General features: G+C 32.8%; 1 pseudogene; it reads right to left on the bottom strand.

Annotated features, from left to right (window-relative positions):
- The window catches only part of LOC123254173, a 3,819-nt pseudogene extending 3,401 nt beyond the window's left edge, over positions 1 to 418 (bottom strand).
- Positions 419 to 12,698: the final 12,280 nt, after the last annotated feature.

Consider the following 12,698-nt stretch of genomic DNA (forward strand, 5'->3'; position numbering starts at 1 on the left):
CTTCCTTCCTTCCTTCCTTCCTTTCTTTCTTTCTTTCTTTCTTTCTTTCTTTCTTTCTTTCTTTCTTTCTTTCTTTCTTTCTTTCTTTCTTTCTATCTGTCAGAAGCTAGATGATTCAATGGATAGAGTCCTGGACCTGAAGTCAGGAAGAATGGAGTTCAAATCCCACCTTAGACCCTTCTAGTGATATGATCCTAGACAAATTATTTAACCTCTGTGAGTCTTAGTTTCTTTATCCATGAAATAAGAATAATAATAGAAGCTACCTATTAAAGCTGTTGTCAGGATCAAATGAGAAAATAGTTGCTTAAAAAAACAAAACTTAGTACAGTACCTGGAACTTGTTAAGCTCTATATTAATATTAGCTATTAGGTACATTAGAATCAGGAGGAAAAAGTAAAAATTTAAAGAACCCATCGTGTCCTAAGAAATGATGAACAAGATGATCATTAAAAAAAAACTAGGAAGAATTGTGTGAAATGATGGGAAGTGAAGTGAGCAGAATCAGGAGAATGTTGTTCACAGTGACAGCAATATGATGATCAATTGTGAATGACTTAACTATTACCAACAATGCAAGGATCTAAGACAGCTCCAAAGGGCTCATGATGAAAGAGTTTATCCACCAATAAAGAAGGAACTGATATAGTCTAATTTATTTCTTCAATGACTTTTTCTCTAATGTAACTGATATAATTTCACATATGTATATACATGTTCTTTCACAACATGATGAACATGGTATCATATATTACATGAAAACATGTAAAACTCACATCATATTGTTGTCTGACGGAAAAGGGAGGAAAGAGAGGGAAGAGAGAAGATGGATCACAAAATATCAGAAAATGATTATTAAAACTATATCTACATTTAATATAGAAAAATATACAAAATAAAATGAAAAAAAATCCAGCCATCACCTCTTGAAAGAATCCAAAAAGAAAAATTTCCAGAAATATTATAATCAAAATACATTGTGTAAAAGGAAAAACAAAACAAAATATATTGCAAAAATCAAGAAAGAAATAGTTCTAGGGACAGCTAGCTGGTTCAGTGCAATCGAGAGGCCTCAAGATGGGAAGTCCTGGATTCAATTTGGCATCAGATACTTCCTAGCTGTATGACCTTGGAAAAGGCATTTAATCTTCATTGCTTACCTTACCACTTTTTCAATCTGGAACCAATACACAGTATTGATTCTAAGACGGAATGTAAGGTTTTTAAAAAAAGGAATGAAATAGTTTCTGATGCTGGAAGCTTCTAATATAAAGAAAAAAACAATCTTGGAATATAATTTTCCAAAGAGTAAAAGCTAATGGTTTTCAAACACATATTACTTACTCTTCCAAACTGAATGAATATAATACTCAAAGACAAAGTAGAATCTTTCATGGAAAAGATAATTTTTTATTGTTCCTGATAAAAAGGTTCTACGTTGTGTAGGAATTTTAAATTAAAAAAATCAAAAATCCAAATAAATCTGGAATGTCTAATTTATTAAAGCAATTGGAAGGGTTTGCAAGATGATGCTCCTAGTAGTGGACAAAGAAACAAGTCTTCCTATAGAACTTTAATTTATTCAAAGAATATCAACAAAGTTAAAAAAGAAAAACAAAGAGTTTGAGAACAAGGTTGGTCCTATTCTCAGGGTATTAAGAAGGTCAAACAAAGGGAGGGTAAAGGAATACCCAGTATGGAAAAGAGAAAAATGATAAGGGAATGTATTATTTCTTATAATTCATATATGTGAGAAGATTTCATGATGTGGAAAGAAGAATGTGAAAAGATGACTTTTAATGAATCTCACTCTTATTTGAAACTGACAAAGGAAGGTTCAACTTATATACATATGTATGCACAGTTTATTATAGAAATAAAACAAATTCAAAGCAAAAACAAATGAAGGGAGGAAAGGTAGAAGAGGAATTATATAATACCTAGGAAAGGATAATAATGCTTAGAGGAAATAGCTGCAAACTATACAAACATGTTGATCTTGAAATGGGGCGCGGGGAATATAAGCTAAGAACTTGAAATCTGTGGGAGTCCCCATCAGTTGGGAAATGGCTGAAAAAATTGTTCCGGAAGAAATGATGGAAAGTAGTATGAATTGATGAAGATATTTTTATTATAACATCAAAATTGTTAAGATAAATAATTTTCAGATCAATAAGAACTGTCATGATGAATGACTATGTCTCAAGAGGATTTATGATCATATGAGGATTCACATCATAGTAGAAGAATGAGAGATTAAAGGTATAGAAAGAGTTATACATTTTTGGATTTGGCCAATGTGGAGGGTCACTTTTGCTTGATTTGTCTTTTATGTGTTTTTCTTTTTGATTTTTTTTCTTCTTCTTCTTTTTTTTTCAGTAGCAGGGAGAAGAGGAGAGAGTTAGTAGAAATGATATTAATGATGCCCCAAAAATAAAGGGCCAGTAAAACATTTCTTTTGTTTCCAACAGAAGAGAATAGAAGGAAATTCATACAAGTCAAGGAATTTTATAACAGTAGGATCAATTATATGTTTTTAAAAAATAAATTATATGAAATGTAGATCAATGATTTCACATACAGCCTTCTTTTTGTGTTAAGCTGTATATTTTCAAATGCATATTTTGGTTGAACTCAAATTCATAGTTAATTAAAAAAGAAGGAAGAAAAATCTTCAGATTTGGTGTCAAAAAACATAAGTACAAATCTCAGATCTGTCATCTACTCTATAATTTTGGGGAGTTCATTTAACCCATCTAAGTTCTTCCTGTCTCAGTTTCCGTCTCTATTTTTCTTTGTGTATCTATCTACCTATCTGTCTCTTTCTATTGCTGTGTCTGTCTCAGTCTTTCTTTGTCTTTCTGTTTCTTTTACCTTTTTCTCTCTCTCTACTTGAGTACTGAAGAATCATCCAACTGTTTAATATGAAAGTGCTATAAATAGACCTTCAATTCCCTTCAAGGAATGTATTGCTTTAAAAAATGGAATGACATATTTGGCATATGCATTTTTTCTTTTTTCTATATTTATTTTAACTTGTTCTCTTATCACTCAAAACTTTTTGTTGTTTGAAAACATAGACTCAGTTCTACCTCCATACAGACTAGTTAAATTTGATCCATTATATTTGTATTTCTTTTAAGCTGTCACATCTCTTAACTTTAAATGTTCCTAAATCATATAGGCAAAGATTACCTGTAAAGTTTTTGCTCCAGGCATTTTTCAGTATTTTTATTATGTTTCCCATTTTCAAATAGTATATTTTGCTGCTTTGAGACCTCATCTTCCTACTCTCAGTGAAAAAAATACTGTTATTTACATGACACTTTTCTTATTAGAAGCTTGAAGCATATAATGATATCTTCTACTGATTCAATCCCTAGAACATAATTGTAGAATGATAAAAGTATTTTGTATATCCTTATATGGTAAAATGTGACTTCTTAAGGGAAAATATGTTTTATGATGTATAAAATTCTAGTTACGTAGAACTGAACAAACAGAAATTCTTCATTGTAAGTAAATATCTTTATAGGAATGAAAGGATTTTTATATCTGGATATTTTTTTTATTTTTGTCAAAAATATTTTGTAACATATTATAACTACTGTTCAGTTGTTTTAGTTATGTCAGACTCTTTGTGACCCCATTTGGGATTTTCTCAGCAAAGATACTAGGGCAGATTGTCACTTCCTTCTCAAGCTCAATTTAGAGATGAGAAAAGTTAGTCAAAGAGGGTTAAGTATCTTGTCCAGGGTCCCACAGTGACTAAGTAGTCAAAATAATGGAAAAAAATAGAAGAAAATAATTTGAAAAAAACTGATTGGAAAATAAATCCAGGAGAGACCATTTAATAATTATCAGATTACGCAAAACCCATGAACTAAAAAGAGTTTAGATATCATCTTTAAAGAAATCATCAAGGAAAACTACCCTGATATTCTAGAACCAAAGGACAAAATAGAAACTTAAAGAATCCACAAATCACTTCCTGAAAGAGATCCCAAACGGAAAACTCCTTGGAATATTATAGCCAAATTCCAAAATTCCCAAGTAAAGGAGAAATTATTGCAATCAGCCAAAAAGAAACAATTCAAATATTGTGGAGCATAGTTAGGATAACACATGAATTAGTGGCTTTTATATTAAGCAATTGTAGGGCCTGGAATATGATTTTCCAGAGGGAAAAGGAACTAGGATTCAACCAAGCATTACTCCAACAAAACTGAGCATGATCCTTTAGTGGAAAAAAAGGAGTATTCAATGAAATCAAAGACTTTCAAACATTCCTGATGAAAATGTTATGGTAGAAACACATCCAAGTTAGAAGCATGATCTTGTCCCAAGAATGAGAGACTCGAACCACAGAAGTAAGAAAAGAATTTTATTTGAAGGAGTTTAAGGTATTATAATAGCCTAATAATTAGTGGAATAGCCTGTGCATTTAATCAGGTAATCCTAGAGTTGATGAATTAGCCCAAGGACTAGTAGAGTAACCTCTCTGGAGCTGATAGAATAGCAGCTTTCTAGGTGTGGAGTTACAGCTCCAAGAGTGGAGGAGCATCTCTGCAGCTATTAGAATAGCAGCTCCATAGCCCTAGGATGATGATGCAGTAGAAGCTCTCAGGGTGATGGAATAGCCCAATAGATAATGGAATCACAGCCTAAGAGTGAAATAACAACCCCAGAGTGGAGCAGCAAACTAAGGTATGTGTTAGGGGTTGCATGTTTATTAGGTTCCAGGAGCTTTTCTTCTCTCATTCCAGAAAAATCTTCACTTCTCCCCAAAATCCTGGAAAATAGGCAGAGCCAAATTGAGTTGGAGCTGTGTTTTGGGGTTTGACATGTATGTTGTAGGGAGTAAGGAGCATGCCCAGATCTGAGAGATTCTTCTGGAATGCAGGTTCCTTGTTCTCCCATTGTCCTTCTTGTCATCGTTTGCCAATGTGGAAAAAATCTCACTGCCCTTCTGGAATGAGAAAATGGGGGGGTACTTTGGAGGACAACTATAGGTAATTAATTATGTCTTACACTTCTGAATTAAAGTAAATAAAATACAATAGGAGTAAACAAAGAATAGGATCAATCTGCAATTATACTTGACTAATGCTGAAATTACAGGTTTTGCAGTTGCTAGAGTGAAATACAAGGTTTTGGAGTATGAGGGTCTTGTTACTCTTACTACCCCTCATTGACCATTGTCTGCCAAGAAAAAGACCAGAGCTGAATAGAAAATTTAACTCTCAAATACAAGACTCAAGAGAAACATAAAAAAGTAAACAGGAAAGAGAAATCAAAAGACATTCAATACAATTAAGCTGTGTACATCCCTACATGGGGAGATGATTCTTATAATGGCAAAAAACTTCGTCATTATTAAGGCAGGTAGGCATATAGGTTGACAAAGAGCAAGGGTGGGAGTTGAATATGATGGGATGATATAAAAATTTGAAAAATAAGGCATGAGAAAGAAGAATACATAAGGAGAAAGAGGAAAGGAAAATATGATGTGATAAATTATTGCACATAAAAGAGACATAAAAAACATTTACAGTGGAGGGAAAGATTTGGGAAGCAGGGAGTATGTGAATCTTAATTCTCATGAATACTGACTCAATAAAGGAAGAACATAATACAGTCAATTGGGTATAGAAAGCTAACTTACCCAATATGAAACAGGAGGGGAAGGGGATAAGAGAAGTGGGATGGGACTGATAGAGGTGCAAAATATTTTACAAGTTTCTCTAATGAAGAACTAATTTCTCAAATATGTAGAGAAATGAGTTGAATATATAAAAATACAAGTCATTCCCCAATTGATAAACAGTCCAAATGTATGAAAAGGCAGTTCTCAGACAAAGTAATTTAAACTCTTTATAGTCATGCAAAAATGCTCTAAATAACTATTAACCAGAGAAATACAAATTGAAATAATTCTGAGTTACCACCTCGCACCTATCGGATTGACTGTAATGACAGAAAATGACAACATGTGAGTAAGCTGAGAAACAAATATATTGTTTTTTGTATATTAAGTTTATTTACTTAATTAATTTAGAATATTTTTTCTATGGTTACATGATTCATGTTCTTTTCCTACCTCCCTCCCCCCTCCTGTAGCCAATGAACAATTCCACTGGGTTTTACGTGTGTCATTAATCAAGACCTATTTCCATATTATTAATATTTATAGTAAAGTGATTGTTTAGTCTACATCCCCAATCATTTCCCCATCAAACCATGTGATTAAGAATTTGTTTTTCTTCTGTGTTTCTACTCCCACAGTTCTTTCTCTGGATGTGAATAGAGTTCTTTCTCATAAGTCCCTCAGGATTGTCTTGGATCATTGCATTGCTGCTAATAGAGAAATCCATTATATTCAATAGTACCACAGTGTTTCAGTCTCTGTGTATAATGTTCTCCTGGTTCTGCTCCTTTCACTCTGCATCAATTCCTGGAAGTCATTGCAGTTCACATGGAATTCCTCCAGTCCATTATTCCTTTTAGTACAATAGTATTACATAACCAATAGATACCATGATTTGTTCAGCCATTCCCCAATAGAAGGACATCCCCTCATTTTCCAATTTTTTGCCACCACAAAGAGCACGGCTATAAATGTTTTCGTACAAGTCTTTTTCCTTATCTTCTGTTTGGGGTATAAACTCAATAGTGGTATGATTGGATCAAAGGGCAGGCATTCTTTTAAAACCCTTAGGACATAGTTCCAAATTGCCTTCCAGAATGGTTGGATCAATTCACAACTTCACCCCAGCAATGCATTAATGTCCCAATTTTGCCACATCCCCTCCAACATTCACCACTTTCCTTTGCTGTCATGTTATCCAGTCTGCTAGGTGTGAGGTGGTACCTCAGAGTTGTTTTGTTTTCCATGTCTCTAATTATAAGTGATTTAGAATACTTTTTCATGTGTTTATTGTTAGTTTTTATTTCTTTATCTGAAAATTGCCTATTCATGTCCCTTGCCCATTTATCAATTGGAAAACTGCTTGCTTTTTTGTACAAATGATTTAGCTCCTTATAAATCTGAGTAATTAGACCTTTGTCAGAGATTTTTATTATAAAGATTTTTTCCGAATGTGTTGCTTCCCTTCTAATTTTTGTTGCATTGGTTTTGTTTGTACAAAACATTTTTAATTTAATGTAATAAAAATTATTCATTTTACATTTTGTAATATTCTCTGTCTCTTGCTTGGTCTTAAAATCTTTCCTTTCCCATAGATCTGAACAAGTATATTATTCTATGTTCACCTAATTTACTTATAGTTTCCTTCTTTATATTCAAGTCATTCACTCATTCTGAATTTATCTTGATGTAGGGTATGAGATGTTGATTTAAAGCCAATTTCTTCCATACTGTTTTCCAATTTTCCCAGAATTTTTTGTCAAATAGTGGATTTTGCCCCTAAAGCTGGGATCTTTGGGTTTATCATAGTCTGTCTTGCTGAGTCACTTACCCCAAGTGTATTCCACTGATCCTTCTTTCTTAGCCAGTACCATATTGTTTTAATGACCGCTGTTTTATAGTACAGTTTAAGATCTGGTACTGGTACTGCTAGGCTCCCCTCCTTCACATTTTATTCATTATTTCCCTTGATATTCTTGAACTTTTGTTCTTCCAAATGAACTTTGTTATAATTTTCTTCAAATTTAGTAAAAAAGTTTTTTGGTAGTTTGATAGGTATGGCACTAAGTAAATTAATTGGGGTAGGATTGTCACAAATATAATGTTAAGGGAGTTATGAACTGGTTTTAGGAGAGCAATTTGGACTTACGTCCAAAGGACTATAAAACAGTTCATACCCTTTGAAACAGCAACACCATTACTAGGTTTGTATCACAAAGAGATGGGAAAAAAAGGTGAAGGACATACAAAAAGATTTAAAGTATCTCTTTTTGGGGGGACAAAGATTTGGAAAATGAGAGATACTTATCAATTGGGTATTGCTGAGTAAAGCATTGCTTCTGATTATAATGGTATACTATTGTGCTTTGAGAAATGACAAACAGGAGATGCTCAGAAAAACCTGGAAAGGCTTACACAAACTGAAGCACAAATTAGCAAAACCAGGACAACATTCTATAGTGACTGTTACACTTTAAAATGAGCAATTGAATAATGGCTATTCTCAACAATATGATGATTCAATACTATCCTAGGGTTTGTCAAAATTATCCTAAAGTATTCATGAAAGAAAACATGCCTCTACTTCCAGAGAAAAAGTTTCCTTCCACAAAAGGATTAATATAGAAAAATGTTTTACATGATTGCATTATATGAGATTGCTTACCATCTCTAGGCAGTGAGTGTTGAGGGGAGAAAGGAATGGAGATAATTTGAGTCTCAATATTCTTTGAAAAATGTTGGAAATTGTCTTTACATGTTATTGGGAAAGAATAAAATTTAATACCAGATAACAACAACAACAACAACAAAAACATCAACATTAACATGGTGTAATAAAAAGTCAGTCATGAAGACCAGTTTCAAATCCTTCTTGTGACATATCCTCTCTATGTGGCACAAAGCAAGACACTTGACTTGTTAGAGCCTTGGATTGTTTAGTTGAAGAAACAGAGTTTCTAGGTAAATATTTAAAATTGGATCCTCAAAACACACATTTTAAATTTAGTCTGAATTATTAACCTTTTATCCATTACTTTCTTGAGTGTTTATAATCAACAAAATAATAAATCATTCTCTGGCTTGTAGCTTTTGCCAATTTCCAAGATATAAACATTTATCCTGAAAATTTAACAATCTGCTTTTATCAGTAGGTTCAATCTAGCTCCAGTATACACAACATCAGAGTAATTTTAGATCTCCATTGGTAAAGGCAATTTCATCTCAGAGAGGTAGTTGCACCAATGAAATGATATATCTGTCCAAAAAATAAAATGACCAGTTATTGAACATAACACTGCCTCTGGTCTTATGTTAAAAAAAGGAAACACCTTAAGAGAAAAGCTATATATTCCCCATTCCATATATCTTAAATACTTATCTAGTACTTAAGAAACAGAAATAAGTATTCTTTATTACTGGAATTAGAAAGCAACAGAAAAAAAACATATGCTTTATTCTTCTAACTCTCTTTTTGTGGCTAAGAACTTGAGTTTATTTCTCAAGAATTATTTTTCTGCATTATAAAATCATAAATTAAAAGCCTGAATAGACCTTAGAAGCCATCTAGACCAACACTATGACTTTCTGTATGAGGATTCTGATGCCTGGACATTTAGGTAATTTATTTAAGGTCAGTCAGCTACTAAGAGGACAGAACCATTATCTGGGCTCAGATTGTCTGACTCCAAATCCACTATTCTATATTTAAAATTACCTTTAAATTCCCACATTCCTTAGACATTATATAATTGACTATGTCAAATTCTCCATCTCAGTCTCTTTTCCCCTTTTTTATATATCAAGTCATAAGTAGCTCAAGTTTTGATCCAATAGTTGCTGAAGCACACAGAACAATTCTAAAGAATACAAACTCCTCTACCATTCAAATAGTTCGCCTCTGTAGTTCCAAAGAAGACTTTTCATTCTGGAGAGTTCCTGTCCATTATGTTAAAGTTTATTCTCTTTGTAGATTCCCCTCCTCCCCAGGAATTTTCCTTTAACCTCAAATACCATTTTTCACTTCTCCCTTGCCTTATGTAATGTCCTTAAAAAAATCTTTCCTTCAGAAAACTTTGACTTTAATGTACCACTTTATGAGCAATGGAAATAGTGAAAAAATACAGGTATATCAAACATATATAGAAGGGTTTTTTTTTGCTAGGAAAAATGAACTTAACTAGAATTGGACAACAAATTCATCATGTATCTGACAAAAAAAAGAATATGGGAGAAAATGCTTATTATGTAGTGGTGGAGAAATCACTGATATTTGTATAAGCCACCCAAAAGATCAAGAAAATAATAAATACTTAGGACCCAGATGCTACATTTCTTCTTTTTACAGAGTATTTAAGAGAGTAATCTACATATGAATAAAAAGCATCCTTGATAAAGTAATGGGATGAGAAAAATAATATTCTATAGCTTACCACATTTTTACAGTTACAGAATTAACTGAAAGGAATCTATGGTTTGTCAACTATAAAAGAACACTTGGTAAAGAAAAATGCTGATGTAAAGCTCTATTCCCTTCCCGCCATTTCCCCATACATATATTAAAATCTTGTAAAATTTCTTGAGTTATGTGACAGAAATAGCATGAGTAAGTCATTAATTAATAATATCAAATGAAGTCCAGGTTAAAAGAAGCATTTGATCACTATAACGTATGGCATTGAAGGAAGGAAGGAAGAAAGGAAGGAAGGAGTAAAAGAAGGAGCCAAGGAAGGAAGGAAGGAAAGAAGAAAGGAAGGGAGGAAGGGAGAGATGAAGAAAGAGGGGAAGAGAGGAAGGGGGGGAGGAAACATTTATTCATTGTCTATTATGTTCCAGGCACTTTAGAAATACCAAATTTAATCCTCACAACAACCATAGGAAATACATTGTGAGGAAACTTAATCAGACAAAGGTTAAGTAATCTGGCCAGGAATACAGCTAGAAATATCTGAGGCTGAATTTTGAATTGATCTTTACTCCAGGCACTTAGCTGCTTCTATGAATCTAGATATTAAGCTCAGAGCCTAAATGAAAGAAGAATCCCTTATTGATGATGAATTTATTCAGATGTTTCCATAAGATGACATTGCCTTGATTTCATCAATCAGTCAGTTAAGAAGCATTTATTAAGGACCCATTATATATCAGTCATGAAGTACCAGAATACTATAGTCTCCTAAATAACATCCTTAATCTCTTAAAAGAGTCTAGTTTTATGAAAATTATCTATTACCCAGATTGTAACAGAGGATCACATATTTAAATGTAGAAGTGACTTTAAAGTACATCCAGTCCAGTCCCTAATATAAAAGATGAGGACACTAAATCTCAAATTTGCACATGATAAGTAGCAGATCTGAGATTTGAACAACTATCCAACTCAAGAGCTACTATTCTTTTGAGGAAACATCATTACATATATCTTAAATATATACTATACATGGATGGTAAATTGACCCTCAAAATGAGAGGGTAAGAATAGAACAGATTCTCTTTGAATAATTGTGTAGAGCTTGGAACTATCACAAGGTTTTTACAAGAAACAAATGCCTCAATTAAATAAAAAATCATTACCCTCTAGTTGATGCTTATAGGGCTGTGAGTTATAGAATACCACTTAATAAAGTATTAAAGTGATGTTCCCCTCAAAAGGCAGTGTAGAGGTCTGTGATAAATATAAGGATGACTAAGACGAGTATTATGAAGCCTTGCCCAGGAAAAGTGCCTTCATAGATGTCATGGAGATTGTATGACCACAAAAAGGTGAGTGGACCATGTAGCAAGAGTAAGAGGTCTCTTATAGACCAATGCTTGCTCTACCAATATCCTCGCAAGTCTAGGAATCTGAAGGATGATAGCCATGACACCAAACCACTCTCTTACAAAGAACTTAGAGGAGATATATACAAAAGCATCACAGGAGATGGATCTATGGATAGTTTATGATCTATATACCATCTGAGGGAGTTTCCAAATCCACAAAATCACAGGCTCACTGAAATATAAAATACTTCATTCCTGAACTTGAGACTCTCTTGAAAAATTAAAATGGATAGCCATTTAGAATATGTTTAAAATTATTGCTGGCTTAGATTAAACTGTAACTTTTACCAGTACATGCAGAAGACCTGATAATGAAGTTAGAGAGAAATAGGTCTCAATAATAAATTGAAACACTAAGCTATTTGTGGTTTTAACTATTAATTTCTTAATGAAAATTTCTTGGATTTGGACATGAGAGAAGATTATAACTGTGGTTAGTTTTAAAATTAGACATAGCTTGCAGTGAGCTATATTTAGTAATTTTGGGGGTGCTGGAAAAGCTTTATAACAAAATAGCTCAAATTCGTATTGCCAATGCTTGAATTTTTTCTATTAGTGAATAATAACAATAAAACCATAAAGTAGAATGTTAGACCTGGAAGGGGCCTTAAATTTGTCCAAGAGTTCTTAATCTGAGATCTATAAACTTCCTTAATATCTGTATTTCATTAAAACTGCTTTTCTTCTTTTTATTTATGATCCTATGTATTTTATTTTATACATTATTTATATAAATACACTAAGAAGGGATGTATACCCTTTATTAGACTGTCAAAATGGTCCAAGAAACAAAAATGTCAATAACGCCTACTATACTCCAATGTCTTGTTTTATTAATTAATTGCCAATTAATTAATTAATTAGGACCCAAAAAGTTTGCCTTGTGGATAACTAAGAAATGCCCTATAGCCATTTAGAGGTAAAGTCTTGACTAAAATCCTTCTCTCTTGACCAGAACTAGGAAAATGTACTAACCATCTTAACCACCATTAAAGGAGGCTTGATGGGGAGCATAATGAACAACACTTTGTAATATTATGTTGTATATGTGTGCATTAATGACTCTAGCAAATGCTACTCTCCCTAGCATTGATATTCATTTGTGCTAAGTTTGTGTGTAAAGCACAAGGCTCCCAGTGGTCAATAATATAGACAGTATTATCTCTTAGTACTTTTCCTTAATTCTTAAATATATACAGTGAATTTTCACTGCACAGGATTAAGTCACTG

This window comes from Gracilinanus agilis, chromosome 1 (genome assembly GCF_016433145.1).
Source record: "Gracilinanus agilis isolate LMUSP501 chromosome 1, AgileGrace, whole genome shotgun sequence".
Lineage (NCBI taxonomy): Eukaryota > Metazoa > Chordata > Mammalia > Didelphimorphia > Didelphidae > Gracilinanus > Gracilinanus agilis.